This window comes from Lipophrys pholis, assembly GCF_963383615.2.
Source record: "Lipophrys pholis genome assembly, contig: SCAFFOLD_459, whole genome shotgun sequence".
NCBI lineage: Eukaryota > Metazoa > Chordata > Actinopteri > Blenniiformes > Blenniidae > Lipophrys > Lipophrys pholis.
This window is the reverse complement of record NW_028292108.1, coordinates 6,101-28,022: the sequence shown is the minus strand read 5'-3', so window position 1 is coordinate 28,022 and position 21,922 is coordinate 6,101. Positions and strand designations below refer to the sequence as shown.

At 22.4% G+C, this 21,922-nt stretch overlaps 1 pseudogene across 1 annotated transcript; it reads left to right on the top strand.

Moving 5' to 3' along the window:
- Positions 1-17,753: 17,753 nt before the first annotated feature.
- LOC308128169 (actin, cytoplasmic-like) lies at positions 17,754-18,797 on the top strand (annotated as a pseudogene). The gene has a single exon. The product of its transcript is annotated as an actin, cytoplasmic-like (transcript).
- The last annotated feature ends 3,125 nt before the right edge of the window (positions 18,798-21,922 follow it).

The following is a 21,922-nucleotide window of genomic DNA, read 5'->3' as shown; positions in this document are numbered from 1 at the left end:
TGTTCCCACATACTCCTTTACCCTTTTTAATTCTAGTGCATGCTACTGGACCTTGGAATGGACCAAGAACTAACTAATCTCCTTTAACTAGATAAAAACCTACCCATAAAAACTTGAATTGTTCAAATAATATAGCTGAAATATTAGCTAAATTAGCAATGACATCTGGTTATTAATTGGTTAATGATATTATTTGAGGAATAACATTAATATACAATTATTTTTTACTTCCTTATTTTATGATTAATTATTAAGGCATTATATAATATTAATAATCAAAGTTCACTGGATTATTTAATTAATTCTGCCATAAATATTTTAATGTCTTTACCAGAATTGATTAAAACGTCTATTGGAATCAAATTGATGATTTTGATGTTTTGATTAATTTAGCCATTTAGATAATTCAAATATAGTTGCCAAACAGATATGAAAAGTATTATAAGAATAACAATAAGAAAGATATTGACTATATTAAATATTCTATTATAATAATTATTTTGAATTATGGTTAGAATTAATTACTCGTTATTCTGAAATATAAAAATAGTTTAGAGTACTGTTTTCATACCATTTTGCATTGCAGTTGTATTAATTATATCATTATATTTGGAAATATAGTATTGAAAATTAACTAAACCTGTGGCAAATGAACCATCAAATAATTAACTACATTCCTTTTATTTATCAGTCAAAATAGTCAGATTGCATAAATTAGAATAATAAATATTACTAAAAACTTATAGAAAAGTATCATTATTCATATTGACCACATTCTAGAAAATATATCTCATATTTGCATTAATATTAAGTCGTATGTATTATAGTTCGTTTTATATTAGTAATTCACTTTCATATAAACTATTATATTTTTTGATAATATTAATATTTTAAAAACTAGAATACCATTTTCCTGTATTAACCATTAAAGGAATAGAATTTTTATACAAGAATTGATTTTTTTGTAATATTATTATATTAGACAAACCACATATAAGTAATATGATCACAAATAAAACTATATATAATAAACTATAATCCATTTAAGAGCAAATGCCTTCTTTTTTATATTTTTTAATCAGAGTTCGTCTTGAATTAGCCATCTGCTCCTCTTATTCAGCATTATTCTTTTTTTACATAACAATTTATGGATTTATTATATCTTCTTACTTGATATTTCTTTCAATCAATTTTTTAACATTTTCATAATCCTTTAGAAAACGATCAACTAACTTAGATAGATTTTCAACTCTTTGTACAGGGATATTCAGAAACCATGTGATCAATTATATTCTACCTCTATTAATCATTAATAACATTAAGATCCAACTGACTCCAAATATTATTATTGCTAATCCACAACATATAGAGTAAATAATCTGTTTAGTATTGATTTAATTAATTTATTGATCAGCAAATTTATTGTTTACAAATTTAAACTATGGAGATATTTGTTAATAATAATTCAGAAAGATATTATTAATTTGTTATTATGCTATTGATGGTAATTTAACTGATTATATCATCATAGAGTATATAATTTCAATTCCTCTTGCCAATTTGGCTTATTATCCAGTTTATTTAGTGCCAAATGATTTAATATAAATATTTTCATCTGATTCAAATTCGATGGTTCTATTTTATATCTATTCAATGAATTTTAATTTTTATTAATCTGTTTTATTATTAATATCTATGAATTCACCTATTTTAGAAGATAAGAAAATAGATTATTGAGTGGTTAAGTATATATAATTTTCATAATAAGATTTTATTTATATTGATTGAAGTCCATTAACATATCCTAATATCAAAAAGATGATAAATATGATAAAAAATATTAAACTTAAGATTCTCTATAATAAAATCATAGAAAAGTGATATTAAAAGTTAATAGCATTTTTAAATTTCTCTTTAAAGATTTAAGTATTGATATAATATTTTTTTTCTTATTAATCAACATGAATTCTATAATCTTGTTGAATATCATTATCAATGTCTACATTATAAATATATCTCAACTCACCTTATTAAATTCTATATGTTTTAAATCCTTTTCCATAATTAATTAACTCAACTTCTTCTTTATCTTTAATTTCTTCATCAAAATATTTATCATATTATTTCTCATCAAATACCATACCCTTGATCTTATTTAATAATTCTACATTGATATTTTTATAATTACTTCTTTCAATTCTATTATTATAAGTCTTCTTAGATTAAACTATTTTAGAAAAAGAATATTCAATACCTAACATAACTTTATTAGTTTTATCTTCTTAATCCTCAATCTACATTGGTACATGTATCTCTTTAGCTTTGACTTTAACTTTACTATTATGCTAAATACTCTTAATAATGGCAATATTCATAATAGAACCAATATCACTAAACAATGATTGATCATTAAAATTAGGAATGATTTAACTTATATGTAAATTAGGTTTCATTTTAAGTGAATGAAATAAGTTAATAGATATATCTTTAATCTTCATATTATGATTAATTAATAAGATATAATCATTAGCAATATGATCAATTTGAAAATAACCAACTAATTATAAACTTAATGGAATAAATCTTACTTCATACTTTACTGGAATAATTGAACCTGTTTTGATTTTGATATATCCATCTCTTAATACATTGAAATAACCTGTTTAAAAATTCTTTTCAGTACAAAATATTTCTACTTTCTATTCATGATAATCCTCATATAGGTTAGGTATAATGATTTTCATATTAATTCCTTAAAGTTAATTTTAATAAAAACCACTTAATTAAGTAAATAAATTATTAATAGAACTTATAATACCAATTTTATTTTTATCACAACTTATTGATATTGATGCTTGTTGTTATAATTTATTCAATATCTTTATATCATCAATAGACATTTTCTGCATGATGACTCTTCTTGATTGATCAATTATTTTTAATCCTTGTTTAGGTTATTGAGTCACATAATATAAATAATCACCATATATCTTATATATTTATGGTACTAAAGGATTAATTTATATTAATTTTTTAAAATGTACTTTTGATTTATGGATACTTTAATTAATATTAATTCCTAATTTATTAAGTTTCTTAGGAGATGGTTTTTATTCTTTAAGTTAAGTCCAAAACTATTTCATTAATTTACTTGATCTATTTATATTCTCCTCAAATAAAGCTAATTCATTATCAAAGAATATGATATTCAATAAGTTAATAGTTTCATTAGACTCATCTTCTAATTTCTATTTAATTATTTTCTTAAATCTATATATAATGAACTATTCCCTAAATGAAGGTTATGTTAATTAAGCTTTTAATAATTCTTCATATGCTTTACTTTTATTATTACAAAATTCCATAAGAAAGAAAGCAAATGAAAGTCTAAGTTCAGTAGAATTACTATATTTCTTTAATCCACTTTCAAACATACGATTAATTTGTTTAATCAAATGATTAATATTATTTTAAATACTTTAATTTTAGACATTAATTTTAAGTGGGCAATCTTCTTCATTACATATTTATTTATGTTTCTCAATATATCCTATAAGTAACATATAAGCTATTCTATCTTAATGTCTATTATTAACTAATTCAAGTACATATTTAAGATGGTTTTAAATCTCAACTCCTGAATTAAATTTCATATTAGTAGAATATAAAGTATCTATATTAGATTTCTTTTCAAAACGAATTATAAAGTAAATAAAGACTGTACCTGATATCCAAGCAATAAATCCTCCTGTAAAGTCTAATCCTTTAAATATAAAAGAAATAACTAACATAAAATTAGTCCATGCAAAGTATGATGTCATAATTCTATAGAATTTAGATACTGTTTTATTATAAAAAGGATCATTAAAATTATAAAACCAAAATAACCAAATTGACATAAAGAATAAAAGAAATGAATAAAACCATTATTGTTCTACTATATTAAAAGTAAAAAAGAATTGTACTATTACTTTATTTAAAATAAATATAACTTATCCTTTAGGATTTTGTCTAGCCATTATTATTTTATTCTTCATTCTAGGTTAATATAAAGTATTTGCTACTACTAAACATATAGCAACAAAACAAATAGTAAAGAATATAGATATAGTAGCATGGAAGATATGTGATCCTTGCCAACATATTACATCCGTATGAGCAGATAATACTAAATTACCATCTTTTTTCTAACATTATACAATATTAATTAATAATTATGTTATTGGAAGAAATAGAAATGTAACTAATTTAGGAGCTACTTTTGCTAATATGATTAATGGCCACATTGTCTTAAATTTCTTTTTTGAAAATGAATATGATACATAGATTATATCTAAAATCAGTAATAGTATTACTAATATAAGCAAATAATTAATAACTAAATAAGAAGCGTAATTAAGACTAGGTAAATAATTTGAAATATTAAATTTATTTATGATGTTAACTAATGTCTAAAGAGTATCAGATGCATTCCATATTTGTATAACTCTTATACTAAATGAGAAATAAAACATTTGTAAATAATCTAAACCTGATTCTTTTATAATATCCCACATAGTTATGTCCTATTAATCAATTTAGTTTAATACTACAAATAAAGCATTATATATTGAATTTTTCATTTCACGCATAATATCAAAGAAACCAGATTTTTATTCAATTATTATCTATTTTTACATTAAATAATAATATATCATTCATTTTAATTGCTCTTCTACTATTATTTATTTATCATTCGTCATCAACTTTATTTCTCTCTTTTCATTTATTACTAATTAATTACTTTACTTTTTAAATTGCAAAATGTATAATTCTTAGTAAAGAAGCTTTGATGCAAGAGAATCTATTTAAAAACTACAAAATTATTATCATTTTTTAATACTGAATTATCATTATTAATTTTTTAACTATTTTTACATCCATCTTCAATACTATAGTGTACACTTGACAATTACTTTTATTACATAATATAAATATTTAATAATTATGTAACATTAGTAATATATAATCATAGGTGAAAACTAAACATCTATAATAGGATTCCCATCATATGAGATCATGGAATCATTAATTGATAATATTGTTTAGTTTTATAATCATTGGTATCAAAGTAAATAAAATAGATATAAACTTTTCCCAAAGCAATTATTTATAGATAAGAGTAAAATCACTATAGAATTGAAGTAGGACATTAAATAAAAGGCAAGTATTTATTTACCTCATTATTAGATCAATCCGAATATTTTATATTTAAGTCCTACTCTTAAGATATAAACCAACTAATCAAATGAATGTATTGCAATTTATAAAATATATTAAAATTTGAGTCTAGATGAATAAAATAATATCAAAGAAAGACTTTTAAATTGGATCAAAATGGGAGTTCATCCATGCTTAATTAAATATTATAAATTATAGATATAATAAAAAGTTATAAAGTTATATACATAAAAACTATAATATCAATCTTTAAAGAAAGCAATACAATAAGGATACTTTAAAAGTCATAATAAAAAGGATAATAATATAAGAATTGCTAATTTAATAGTTCAATTATTAAGTGGATTAATCTTTCTTTCATAAAATGGATATTCTCATCAAGATATTAGACCATCAACAATTTTCATTTAGAATCAATTATTTAAAATCGCCAATATACCATCCAATGCATCTAATACATAAAAGAATAAATTCATTGGAGGATGTCCATCATATTGGTCACCTTAGCAAGCTTAACAATATGAACAAATAAAACATAAAAGTAAGGAATATAGAAAGACTATTAATATGTTGCCTCTTCTTACTTCAAAGAGTGATATTTATCAATTAGGATTACTTATTTTGTAATGTATGTTTAATAAATTCTGGGTAAGAGGAGATGATATTTAATTAACTCATATTGAAGAATTAAAAACAAATTACTTTGATAATTAATATGTTAGATTTATAGTTAATATGGCACAATGTTGCCTTAAAAAGCATCCTTAAGATAGACCTGATAGTAAATAACTTACTTTAAAGATATTAATATTCTTATAGAAACAATAAAATAATAATCCTATTTTATGGAAGAAATATTATAATGAGAATGTATTATCTTCTGAATAATTAAATAATCGTGCAGTTGGAGTTTGCTTAAATGGTAATCAATAATAAGCAATGTAATTATGGGAAAGTTCAATTGAAAATAATCATAATAATTTACAAGCTTGTTATAATTTATGTGTTTGTAAAAGAAGAAATAAACTTATTGGAAATATTTAGTTTACACAAGCATTGATGATGCATAAAGAATCTTTTAAACGGAATTATTATCTTTGTATTAATAATGCTCATTGTAATTTGAAATAACCTTTTAAAACATTTAATTTTAATACTAATTTAGCATCTAGTAGTAAATAGATTAATGTTACTCATAAAATTATTTAAGAAAGGAATTAAAAACATTTTAATTATATTAATCAAAAAATGAGATTTCCATAATTAGAAGTTTAAACATTCCTTATTGTTAGTAATTATATAATCATTAAAATTAAAAGGCAATTTTTATTATATGTATTTAAGGTTTAGAATAAACATTTTACTAATTGTTCATATTAGGAGTTAAAATATTAGATAGTTACATAATAAAATGATAAAATGTAATAATTCTTTTACATGACAATAGATCAAAAAGAATAATTATTGATGATATCACATATTAATAACTTAATTCAGTTCATTTAAATGAAAAAAAGATAATATATCAATATACATTTAAATGTTAGATCTTATCAACTATATAGATTCTTCAAATAAACAATATCGCAATTGCTATCTTCAATTAAATTAAGATATTTAATCTTGAAAATAAGTTATTAAAATCTATAATGACTAATTCTAGACTAACAATAAAAAACCTATATTTTTATGATAGAAATACTTCAATAGGATTTTGTTGTGATAATAAAATTATCTATTATAGAATTGAAAGTCAAAAACCAATATTCACTATTAAATGTAGTTCTTTTATTAAAAATACTAAATAGTTTAATTTAACATCAATCTCATTTTCTGATTGCACATACATCAATATACTTTTAAGTATGGAATCTTAAAGAAAAAATACTTTATAAGAAGATCAAAGGTTATGAATAGTATTAAAACTTTTATATGTTTTTTACAAAGTAAAATAATATTAACTTATTGTAATAAGTAAGCTAAATTAATTAATTATATCTCATCCAAAGTATTAAAACAATATAAATTTAATGATGATATTAAATGTTGCAAATAAATAGATAATAAAATATATTTCATAACTAATAGAATGATCTATATTACTTAATCATAAACTAACATATCAATAATTATGTTTAATAAATTTAACCAAGTTAATTTTGTATTACTAATTTTTATTAAGAAAGCAAGCATAATTAATTAATGAAATAAATTCAGGTTAATTTTTAATAATATAAATCAATATTTATGAAAAGAGAAACAGTTTTATAAAATTTATTTAAATTAGGATAATATATTAAGACGGAAACTAATTTTATAGAGAAAGAGGATTCTAAAATATTTCTCATGTATTTAAATCAAATAAAGTATGATAAATAATAACTTACTAAGGTAAATGCCTTTAGTTAAGAATTATTTCTAGCTAAAAGAAATCATATATCATTGATTTATGGTTATATCTTTGATAAAACTAAACAAATTCTTTTTATTGGTTAAAACAAGCATTTCATAAGAGTTTTCGATTTATAAAATTATGATTTGATAAAAACTTACAAAACAAATTAAAACGAATTAATTCATATGTATTATAAAGATAAATTAATAGTAGGATACTCTAATAAAGTATGTATTGTTTATTAAATATTAAGTTTTTAAATAAAAAATAAATTTTAAGGTCCATATTAAATAAAAAAGAATTTCTTATTTAATAATGCTCCTATTAAAGTATCAAACAAAGGTTTAGCTTATTTGGTTAATGGAATATGGTACAAACTTAATAATATAATTTATGGATTTATTGATGTGTACTTTATTAAAGTATTTAGTTATTTTAACATAATTGTGATTTTAGGACGTTATTAATTCATTAATCTATGATTCAACGAATCTCATGTGTAAGGCAAGGTGGAATTCAATTAATATGAAAGATAAGAAGTTTTTTTGTTCATCATTTAATTCTCTGTAAATACTATAATAAGAAAACATTTGAGTGGATCGGATTCTCTAATTTGGAAACATTGGACTAATTAATTCATTAATTGGCCAATTAGTGAAGATAACCCTTTTCAGTGTTAATATTAAATAAATCCTAAATTATAATATATGATTTATTGACTAAAAAAGATACGATGGAAACTATAACTTTTATAATAAATCATGTATACTTAATGGATTGAATATCCTTTTCACTTATGATCATTACATTTTGGATGTGAGAATATTCAATTTATATTGGAAATATATATCAATCAATAAAAATAAATGAATTAATAATTTTATTTATGAAAAGAAGTCATTTATAAGATAGTCAATTATCATATATTAAAAAAGCTCAATTGTATAATAGTAAAGTAAAATAAGAACATGCAATTTAAAATGGAGTACATTAAATCGATTTATAATTATTTTTATCACATTTAAATAAAAGTAAATATCAATAAATAAATATTAAATATAGCATCTGATTTAGGTCTTTCATAGAAATAATTAGATCATATTCATACAGCATTAAAAATGACTTTAAGGATTAAAAGATGATGCATTAAGATATAGGTTTTCTTTTTTGTCATCATAAATAAAAACTATTCATAACAGTTAATTAAATAAAATTTTTTTAATCTTATTTCTTACAAAAATCAAATAGATCATGTTAATTTATTAGATTTTTGTAAGAAATATGGAATCAATATGAATACTTAATAAGCCAAAAGAATGATAAATAATTTATCTAAACGGAAAAATAATATGTCCAAAGTGGATTTTATACATTTATTGAATAATATTTAATTAAATTAATGATTTATAATAATAAATATGAATGAACATCAATATTAATTTTTTTATTATAATGTTGGGAATTTACTTATAATATTAATATGCCTTCTCGTATATTTTTGTTTATTTCTCTCTAAATTAATTTTAGATTATTAATATAATTGAATATCATTTTATAATTTTGGGATTTTATAATTAGATCTTTGATTTAATAATCTTTATAAAAATGAATTATTTTATTAATTAATCTTATTATTATCTCTTATTAAATTTCTACCTTGACCTTTTTTAATTATAGTATTTTAATTTCCTTTCTACTAACATAGATTTAGAAGTTGGTTTATATTTCCTTAAAGATATGTTTTTAAGTCGATTGAGTAACCTTTCATTTTAAACTAGAATATCTCTTTACTTATGAATGGATGATCTCTTTATTTTAAATTTTTTATAGTTTTTATAACGATAGCTTAAACTTTCAAGAAATTATTTATTTCGTAATTTAATAGGTTTGGAAAATTATTTTAAACGATAATTGAATTGTTAATATTAAAAGAAGTTTTATTACTATTTAAATTGCATAAATATATAATAACTATTATAAATAAATTTAATGAATTCAAATTTTTATTTTCATTTGTGAGTAATATTAACTGAAATCCATCCTATAAGCAAAATGATTAAATTTCTAATCTTTTCTTAGAGCATTATTAAAGTCACAAACTTGGTTTTAAAATTCTTTACAATAGACCATGATTTTATTTATATCTTATTTCCAATTAATGAATTAATCTTATTATATATCAAATTTAGATGTATATAAAGAATGTTTCTATTTCTTTAAATTAATAATTTTACTATTAAATTAGCCTTGATGTTTAATAAATTTATTAATTAAATCGAATATATTTTATAACATATTCATATTATTATCATATCCATGACTTAATAATAATCTTTCTTTAAGGTTTCTTAAATATAATTAATGAAATGAATTGATTTCATTAAGATTATTGGCACAATTTAATTTCTATATGAAATTACCCCATTACTATTCAATGGCTACAAATAAATAATTAGTTAAAGTATTCATAAAATTCTGCATATAGAAACGTAATAAATAACATTTATGGAAAAAGTTTTTAAATTTTGGATTTGCATAAACAGCTTTTTTCATTTGTGTATTCCATAAATTATCTAATTAAAAATCTAATTGCTTGATCTTCCATAAATGATTAAACATATGTTAATAGATTGTAATGGCTTAAGGCGTAAGTATTGTATTTAAAGGGAAATCAACTACATATGTTAAATAGAAAATACTCCATCCATTAGATTTATCATTTGATATGAAATTAGTGGCTAACTTTACATTAATTCTTTATTGAATTTATTTATCATAATATTGTACATTTGAAGATCTGATAGCACCTTAAAGAATACCTAAAAGATTATGTCTAAATATTTAAAATGCTTTTTTATCTAATTATTGTTTAGCTCCAATTACTAATGATTGAATAAAATCTCCTTGTCCCATTAATAACACATTTCTAATACCATCTAAATGACTTTTTAATTTAAATTTATTATATAATAATTTAACTAATTTTTGACTTGTCTCATTACAACATTATTCAACCCATTTATCAAAGTATATTGGTAATCTTTTAATATCTTAATAATTATCATAATTAATAACTTTCTCAATATTTAATGGACAAATTGATGTCTTATATTCTTCTTTACAACATAATCTTATAAAATTAATAGTCTTTCCTGTTTAATAGATAAGTTTAGCAATTTCTAATTTTATGATAGTAGGAGCATTTTATTAAATGAAATGATATTTATTATACCATAATTGCCAATTATCTATTTTCATAATATTAACTTTAATAAAGAATTAATCTGTATAATCATTTAATTCACCTTTAATTGCCCAATTCTATACCCATCTTAAAAATGGTTTTAATGAATAAGTAAGTAATCTTTATATTAATTGTTGAACTGAAGGATTACCTTGTGGTCTATATGAATTTATAATTGATATTAATTACATTCCTTTATGATGCATAACAGCATCACAAAGTATTGAAATCCATTTAAGTCTTTCAAGTGGATCATTTGCCCAAAGTACTAATTTACGAATAGTAAGTTATCCATTCTTTAATAAGTTTTATATAACAGCAATCCATCTATAAAATTATAACATTTATTCCTTAACAGCTTATGAAAAAGATAATTTAACTTGCCCTTAACACTCAATATTTAAAAAATGATTTATCCTTTGATAAAGCCATCCTAATTAACATACATATGTAGTCATCTTTCTTACACTTTATGAAATAGGAAATTGAGGGCCTATACGAAATGATCCATTATCTAAAGTAATTAAATGACCTTCAATACCTTGTAAGACATATAATATTTATCTTAAGATATCTTATTATTTGATTCCTGCATCTGAATTCCCTTTATCTCTTATCTTTTAAGCATTAATAGAAGCAATAGTAGTATTCAATGACATATTTAATTGTATTTTATCTAATGTCTTCTCTCTAAATATACTCTCTTGAAAATGTTATGTACATTTTTTTTGTTCACTTAATCTAACTAAGAAATGTAATATTTATGATCTTCTTGAAAGATTCTTTACTTTAGATAATCTTTGTACTAGATCTTGTGCCTGCATAATCATTTTACCCTACTGTTTTTCATATAATTTACTAACATGAGTAAGTATTCTTTGCCGGATTTGTGATTCATCTAAATTAGCAACTAACATTTTACTGCCTAATACTCTCATACCAAATGTATGTGCTTTACTTATTCTTTATTATGAAGTACCCTTCATGATATGACTGATCAATTGCATATAATAATCATTGATGACTTTCTACTTTTACATTCAAATTTAATTATATTATCAAACTTATATATATATTATTATTATTAATAATCAATAATCATTATTTTTTTAATAATTGTTTTAAATGTTTATATGAATTGATTTCTATTTATAAAGTGCTTTTAGTTAATTGATGTTATACTTTACCATATTTACCTAAGAATTCTTATAAAATATTAAGAGAATAACTATCTCTTGAACAAAGTTTAAATAAAGCTTAAGCTACTTCATTCTGTAATTCACTTTCTCCTCTGAAGATAAGATAAGGAATGATTTTTAACACAATCTAAACACATTCTTATAAAGCAATGATTTGTCCTTCTTAACTTTTGATAATCAAATTACACATTGATTTACAAAATTCTTTATAATTACTAATATTATTATAATTCTAAATGATTGGAGGATTAGCTAATGTAGATGGACTTGGAAGCAATTATGCTAATGCCATAATAACATTTGGTCCAAATATTTATTATAAATATTATTTATTATAACAACCTAGTTATTCAGTAATAGCCAAGAAACCATCTTTCAGTTGTGCAATACTTTTAAGTGTTTATTTACAATTAAGTCTTAATGTTTCATCATCACTCAATAATAACATATATACATTTTGTATTATACTTTTAGTTACTTTCCCTTAATCATCATAAATACATTGTTTTTTACCTTCAAGGTCAATAGCACAGAACATAACTAAAATAAGAGAATACTTCTTTTAAAGAAATTATTAACTATTAAGAAAGTTTTTAGATGTTTAAATGACTTTCTCTTTAATACATTCATTCTTCCCTTAATTATCTTGTGCTATTTTAGATAAACTATCTAAACATAAATTATTAAATCTTGTTTTATATTCAATTGATATATCAGATTATATTTCATCCTTGAGAATGTCATTAAGTCTTTTAGTCATACCTTTACCTAAACAAAAACCAATACCTTAATCACATTTAAACATATTTGAAAATATCTCTAATAGGTAAATTAAAAAAGTTACTTAATCATCAATTAATTTAGTAGTATAATGCATAAATGAATCAATTAACTTTTATGCAATTTGACATTCGACTAATACTAATACTCCTTGTCTACTTGTAGCTAATATACATATACACCATGAACAAGCTTGTCTTGCTAATAGACTCTAATCAAATAACATTTGACATAATCCTTTATATGTAACTTCATTATAGAATTTACTTGCTCTTGTAATACTTGAAAGAGAACCTAATAATAAAGCAGCTTATTTACGTATATCTATACATGATGATGATAAATAAGCAGATGATATTCCTATAAGTCCTTGTGATATCATTTGATTCTTTTATTATTGATGTGAGACCATTTAATTTAATGTGATTAATGCATCTCTATATTTATAACTTTCTAATCTAGGCATTAATAATATTTCAATCAATTTAGGAATAGATCTATCAAAAACAGCTAAATGTACCTATGAATTATCAACCCTTTAATTAAATTCAAGTTCTAAATAAGGATGTCTATCTTTAAGATGTTATGATACTATATGAATCTTATAAGATTGCATAAGTTATATATATTCTATTATTAATAATCATAATCAAATATTCTTTTTATTTTAAGCATATTATTTAACTAAAGCAACCTTTCTATATTTCTTTATAAATAGATTTTACCAATCATCAAGTGTCTTTTATTCTTATTTATTTAATTATATTATTTTCCATTTGTTGAGGAATTCTAAATCAAATTACATTTTAGCTAAATTAATAGATGCATCATGTCCTGAAAATACTTTATAAGGAGATTCACCTTGATAGAATTATACTCCTGTGACATCAAAGATTGTTTATTTAATAGCTATATAATTCTCCTTTCTACTAATACCATTATAACTACATAATTATTGCAAAGACATATATTCAAGGGGTATTTATGGTACTACAATAATATTATGCTTTCTTGTTTTAATATAACTATAGATTACATACAATATAGCAAAAGGAATGAGATACCAAGTACTAAATTACATTATAATTGATAGCTTTGATTATAATTAATTAATACATTTTATACGAGAATTATGTAAAAAAGGCTCTAATATCTTTTACAAGGACAATTTTCATAAGAAAAAGTACGATATCTTGATGACATGACAGAAAAGATGCTTAGAGGAAGTATTTAAGATGTATTATTATAATAAGATCAATTTAGGTAATAATATTTGGACTAAATTAAAATAAGATCCTAATTTCTGGACTAATACAGATTCAATCCTTAAACATTCAAAATGTCAACACTGTAAAATATTAAGTTTAGTACTGATGTAAAATGGAATTAAAACACAATGGGCATTAATCAAATCAGAACATAAAAAATCATTAATTTAATATATACTTAATCTATTAATAGGATTATCAATAGCTAAATAAAATTAAGCATTACTATCTAAAACAAGATCAATAGTAGTAGAAGTCGTTAAAAAAGAATGGTAAAATACATGGCCTAATTTTGTTACAGAAATATGTAATGCTAGTAAAAGAGATTCTAATGTTTGTGCTAATTGTTTAATAGTATTAAAAATGCTTAGTTAAGAAATATTTGATTTCTCCAAAAATCAAATCACTTCACAACATTCAAAAGAACTCAAATCTAAAATGCTATAATAATTTAAAACCATCTATGAATTATGTTAATTAATCTTTAATAGTGAAGGAGTCAGTCCATTATTAATTAAAGTATGTCTTTAAATGCTTTATAGCTATTTAAGTTGGATCCCTCTTGCTTATGTATTCATGCTATTACCAAAATTAGTATCATACATGAAAAATCAAGACTTAAGAAATCTAGTAATTCGTTGTCTTATTGAAATAGTTGGTATATCACCTTAAATATTCGGGGATCAAAAGGATAATCTTTAAAAACAACTGTTTTCATAAGTATGGTAAATAATATCAATTATATAAAATCTTATTCCATTAAATACTGATTTATCTATAGAACGTAAAAGCATCCAGAAGAATCATCGTGATCAATTACATATATTTGATCAATTAATTTATTTACTTTCTATATTCTTCACTACCTTTCTAAGCAAATGGCTTAATTGTTTATAACAAATGACCAATCAAAACCAATAAGTTATTAATATTATATATAAATCATTGATTTATATAGTTATGTGTTGTAGGTATCCTGATGATAAAACATATAAAGTTACAATTGATTATTGGGATTAATTTTGTAAGAAAGAAATTAATAGGGATAATAAGAATAGTGTATTAACTAATATTTATATGGGATCAAGTAATTATAAATAAACAATCTTCCCTAAAATATTAAATGAAGTAAGACATATCATAGTAACTAGGATGGTAAAACCTTAATAAGTCAAGATTGTCATTGATGAAAATGGATTACCTCAATTAGAAGAAGAAGCTAATACTGATCAAGCCTCTTTATTTGATCTATTAAAAGGAATTACATAAAATCTTACTAAATTAGATCCTTAATCCATGAAAACTATCATCTTAACTAAACTTTAAAAACAAATGTAAAGTACGTAATTTTCATTTGAAAAACTTAATAGTCTATGTTGGGCAGTAGGATCAATTCCTGGTATTTTACAAAGTCATGAAGAAAGAACATTTTTAGTAGCCACTGTTAGAATATTACTTAATCTTTGCTAACATAAGAAAGGAAGAGATAATAAAGCAGTAGTAGCATCTAATATTATGTATGTAGTAGGTAAATATCCCAGTTTCCTATATTTTAATTGGGTCTTTCTTAAGACAGTCATTAAAAAATTATATTAATTCATGAGGGAATCTTTTCCTGGAGTCAAAGAAATGGCATGTAGAACCTTTTTAATAATTGTACAAAGCACTAATACTCAATTCCTTTCTATTCAAGATAAATAAGTATAACCATTTATAATATAGATGTTGAGACGTATACCGTAAGATATAAGATAATTAGAATAAAATGGTTTTAAATTATTATACTTTTAGGCTTTAGGACATATTATTGTTGTAGAAAAGAATCTCTAAAGACAAAGAGGATATCTATTTCATTGCATTTCAAGTATTAAATAATAATTTGATAATATTATTGCAAAAGGCTTTTAAACTCATTAATACTTAAAACAAGAAAATAATTTATTCCTTTTAATATTATTTATACGAGTAAATTAGAGATTAGCATTTGCCATGGGAAATTCTTATTTTCCTCTTTTAAATGATCTATCATTGAGATTAAATAATCTTTTAATATATTTCTCTCAACAAATCCTCACTGAACTTAAATAGATTGGTCCTCAGGTAATTAATTATGTCACATTAAAAAGACATCGTTTGATAAGGAAATAAATTGCTAAATTATATACAACATTTTTAAATAAATGTCAATTCCATGATCCTGCAGATGCTAAAAGGCTTTTATAAGCAATTAGTCCTATTTTAGGTACCTTTTTAAACTCACTTACTCAACAATAGAGTCCTATGCATTAAATCAAATAACATGAAATAATAAATTTATTTACAACATTATTAGATAAATTAAGTCCTATTTTATAAAAAGAGAAGATAGCAGCTATATTAAATCAAGTTTTTGAAAGTATTTTGCCAATGATATCTAAAGATTTTCTATCTTTTCCTGATATGAGAATATCTTTCTTTGGTTTTATTAATATTTTGATTAATAAATGTTTTAATCAATTGTTTGAAGTACCTCAATAAATATTTAAAATCCTTATTGATTGTGTTGTATATAGTTATAAACATCATTTAAACAATATCAATGAATTAGGACTTCATTTAATGATCACAATGTTATAAAATGTTAATAATAGAATGGATATAGCAGATAAGTTTTATTCTTTTTATTTTATGAATTTATTACAGAATATTATGTAAGTAGTTACTGATGGAATGCATAAAGGAGGATTCAAGCAACAATCTCATGTATTATATTTATTACTCAGTGTTTTATTAAATCAAACTATTAAATCACCTCTCTTCCCAAATTAAACTCGATCCAATGCAGAAATGGTATTTTAATTCCTTATTAATACATGTTCTACTATATTTAAAAATATGAGCAGAGCAAAGACCTAATTTTATATTAAAAATATATTTTAATCTGTCAATAGTAAAGATGAAAAAATATTTAAATGCTCTTTAAGAGATTATTTAATAGAGTTAAATCAATTTGATCCAGATACACTTAAGGATACATGACTCTAAATTTATTAATAAATATAATATACATATATATATAATCATTTAAGTAAATCTTTAATAGCATTGTTTATATCTTCTATATTAATCTTTTTTACATCTTTATACATAGTTTCCACATTAACAGGATTATCTTCAAACCAGCCAAGATTATCAGCAATTAAATGTATATTTTAGCATCCCTAACATTTTACCAGTACTACTCCTTTATGATAACTAAGTTTGCTGAAATTTTTTGATGATCTTTTTTCACATTTGTTACATGTAAAGATCAATGCGTAAAAACCTGCATGCTAATTTGTCTGACTCTTTTATTATTTATGTATAAATTATATATTGCCATTACTTTTCTGTGCTGATATAGTTTGATCACCAAACTTATATTACTTACTTTATATCTTTTATTAATGAGGACAACATTCTTAATGATTATCATTATTATTACAACCTTTAATCTATTTATTTTTACAAAATAATCTATAAATATTAAATTGTTTGCTTATATGCCTGTAATGTCTATATATTTGCATCATCATAATTAATTAATTAAATAATTAAAATTTAATATTATATTTAATCAATGACTAATAAATACTAATCAGCGATAATGAGTTAATTGAATAAAGCAGTAGTAATAGATAATGGTTCTGGCATGTGCAAATGTGGTATGAGTGGAGATGAGGCTCCTATGGCTTGTTTCCCTGCTGTGATAGGACGTCCTAAATTTCCAACTATCCTTTGCACAGGAAACTAAAAAGAAGACATATTTATTGGAGATGAGGCAAATTCCAAAAGGGGAGTCTTAAATCTTGATTATCCTATTTAAAATGGGATAATAACCAATTGGGATGATATGTAATTAATTTGGTAACATGTGTATTATAATGAATTAAGGGTAATACCTAATGATCATCCAGTAATGCTTACATAAGCACCTCGTAACCCTAAGAATAATAGATAAAAGATGACTTAAATAATGTTTGAGACATTTAATGTACCTGCTTATTATGTAGCCATTCAAGCAATTCTTACTTTATATTCATCAGGTAGAACAAAAGGTATAGTATTAGATTCAGGTGATGGAGTTACTCATACAGTGCCTGTATTTTAAGGATATGCTATGCCACATGCTGTCTAAAGAGTTAATATGGCAGGAAGAACACTTACTAATTATATGCAGAAATTATTAAATGAAATAGGATTAAATTTATAATATTCAGCAGAGATAGAAACTGTCAAAGATATTAAATAAAAATTAGGTTATGTGGCACTTGACTATGATTCCTAAATGCTTAAAGTCAATCAAAAGACTTATTAAAATACTTTATATGAAATGCCTGATGGATAAGTTATTAATGTAGGTAGTCAAAAATTCAGATGTCCAGAAGCACTCTTCAAACCTATGGACATTGGAATGTAAATTGATGGAATTCATTAAATTATCTATAATTCTATTAAGAAATGTGATTTGGATGTGAGAAAATAATTATATTCCAATATCATCATGTCAGGAGGATCAACTATGTTTCCTGGTATTACTGAAAGATTAACTAAAGAAATGACTAAATTAGTTCCTCCCACAATGAAGATTAAAGTAAATGCACCTCCAGAAAGGAAGTTCTCAGTTTGGATTGGAGGAGCTATGCTTGCTTATATGGCTTCTTTTCAAGACAGTTGGATTAAAAAAACACATTATTAATAATCTGGACCATCCATCGTTCATAGAATGTGTTTCTGATATTATTATATTTTATCATAAATTCTTTATCTTTAAATTATCTTGTCTCTATTTAATTTATTCTCCTGGATTACATAATTTAATATAAGGAATACTATATATTTTAGTTGGATTAATGATTAACATAGGATTAAATGGATTCAATTCTTTTGCCTTTTGGAAGTCTTCAGCTGCATCATTATATTTTCTTAATGCTTTATATGCAAAAGCCCTTCCAAAATAAGCATTAGCATTTCTAGGTTGCATACTTATCACATTAAAGAAATCATTAACTGCTAATTCATATTCATTTGTTAATAAAAAGCATTTAGCCCTTTAATGTATATAACATGGTTCATTTGGTGACAATTTTATTGCTAGATTCAATGGGTCAATAGCCTTTTAATATATTTAAAGATTAGCAAAAGATATACCAAGATGATAATGCATATCTGCTTCATATGTTTGATATGGTTTATTCTTAAAAGCTTCAAATAAATCTTTAATACACTTTTTGTATTAATTATTCTTATAATAAGCTAATCCTCTTTTATATAATATCTGTGGATCATTACTTTTCTTATTTAAAGCTATAGTCAAATCATTAATAGCACTAGAATATTCATTAATATCAACAAATACATTAGATCTTTGAATAAGGAATTAAATATTAGTTGATTATCTACTAATTGCTTAATTAAGATAATAAAGAGCCTTTTAAAAATCTCCCATAAGTCTATAAGCTTGTCCAATACCTGAATAAATGCCTGAATTCTTACTTCCTAATTAACTTGCCTTTTTAAAATCATCAATAGCATTATTATAAGTACCTTTATCTTATAATCTAACTAATTATATTTTACTAAGTCCTCTATAGTAATATACTTCAGCATATGTAGGTTCTAATTCTATAGCACGAGTAAAATCTTATACTGCTTTACCATGACTCTTATTATCTTGAAAGACTAATCCTCTACTTTCTAATACTAATCTTTCTTCTCCTATAGTTTGTATAACAGTAGTTAAACTATCTAATGCTTCTCCTAACATACCATTTTTATGTTGCATTAATCCTAAATGATATAAAGAAGGTATATTCTATGGATCTACTTCTAATGCTTTTTGGAAATATATAATTGCTTGTTTATAATCTTCATCTTGATAAGCTAATCCTTTTGAATGATAAAATTTAGGATTATTTGGATCTAATTATATACTTTTATTAATATTAGTATGTGCTTATTATACTCTACCTAATGCTAATAAACAATTACCTCTATTATAATATATTCTTGAGTCTTAAGGATCTAATTTTAATGCTTTATTACATTCATCTAATGATAATTAATATTATGCACTATGATATAATGCCAATGCTTTATTATTAAAATAAGTAGCATTTTTATCATTAAGTTCTATAGCTTTGGAAAAACTTTCTAATGATTGTTAATATTGTGCATTTTCAAAATAACTTAATCCTAAACTATTCTGTGCTGATGAATCAATCTTAATAATCTAACATGCTTTAATTAAATCATCAATAGATGCATCAAAATCTTTTTAATATCTTCTACAATTACCTCTATGAAAATATGCTTTAAATAAACCTGCTGAATCTTTTAATATATGAATAGCACTAGTATAATCTTCAATAGCTGCTTTAAAGTTCTGTAATCTAGCATGTACTAATGCTCTATTAAGATAATTAAATCCTTAAGTAGGTTTCTTTTTAATAGCCATTTAAAAATCTGATAATGCTTCATTAATATGTCCTAATTGAAGTTGACAATTACCTCTTGATTGATAATAATTAGATTCATTCTCATCAAATTTAATAGCTAACACAAAATCAAAGAATGCTTTTTGATATTATTTAAGAATCATTTGACATTATCCTCTTGCTGCTGCAAACATAGCATGAGTTGCATTTTGTTTCTAATGGCCTGTACTTGTTGTTAATTGTGTTATAGCATTATTAAATTTCTATATTGCAAACAATATATCTTCTTTATCTTTTTTATCAGATTATTCATAACGTTTCTTTAATTGCATACCTTATAAGTAAGCTTCATTAGCATTCTTAGTACGATTGGCTACTTACTTATATGAACTTTATTGCTTTCTTGCTTTTTTCTTTTACATCAGTTATAAATATTATTTTTATAATCATTAATCATTAATCATTTATCATTAATAATAAATCATTAATCATTTATCATTTATCATTTATCATTTATCATTAACATTAATCATTAATCATTAATCATTAGTCATTAGTCATTAATAATAAATCATTAATCATTTATTATTAATCATTTATCATTAATCATTAATCATTAGTCATTAATCATTAATCATTAATAATAAATCATTTATCATTAATCATATTTAATAATAAACCATTAATCATATTTAATATTAAATCATTAATCATATATATTAGGTAGATGTTAACTAATCATTAAAACAATCTCAATGTCATTAAGTTTTTAATGTCTACTAATAAATTAAGCAATTTTGTATTTTCTATTATAAGATATTTTATTAGCTTTCTATTTAGAATCAATCATTGCTCTTATTAAAGCAGATAAAATTATATATCCATCGTTATTTAAAAGTTAATGTTATTTATTAATAATAATGTTTTATCCATTATTGAAGTTAAGCTATTCTTTTAATAATGATAAAGATATAATAATGGTAGGTTTTAATATGATTGATTATTGATTAAATTTAAAATGATGATTAGCAGCTTAAATTAATATATCTGAATGTTTAATACATTCATTTAAACTCATTTATTTTTTATGTTTATTACTCATTTGTAATATTTCTTACTTGAGTGGTGATAATTAATTCCTATTTTTATTGATGATTCCTTGACTATCAAATACAAATACTTTATAAGGTAAAGCATATTTAAGTAATGAAATAATACTATAGCATGTCATACCTGCCCCTATTATTGTTATTGTTGATTAAGATATACTCTTTTTAGATTATTTCATAGCTTTTAATAAGATAATCATTACAGCAATGCCAATTCCATCCTAAGCATTTATTATCTTCTAAGATAAATGC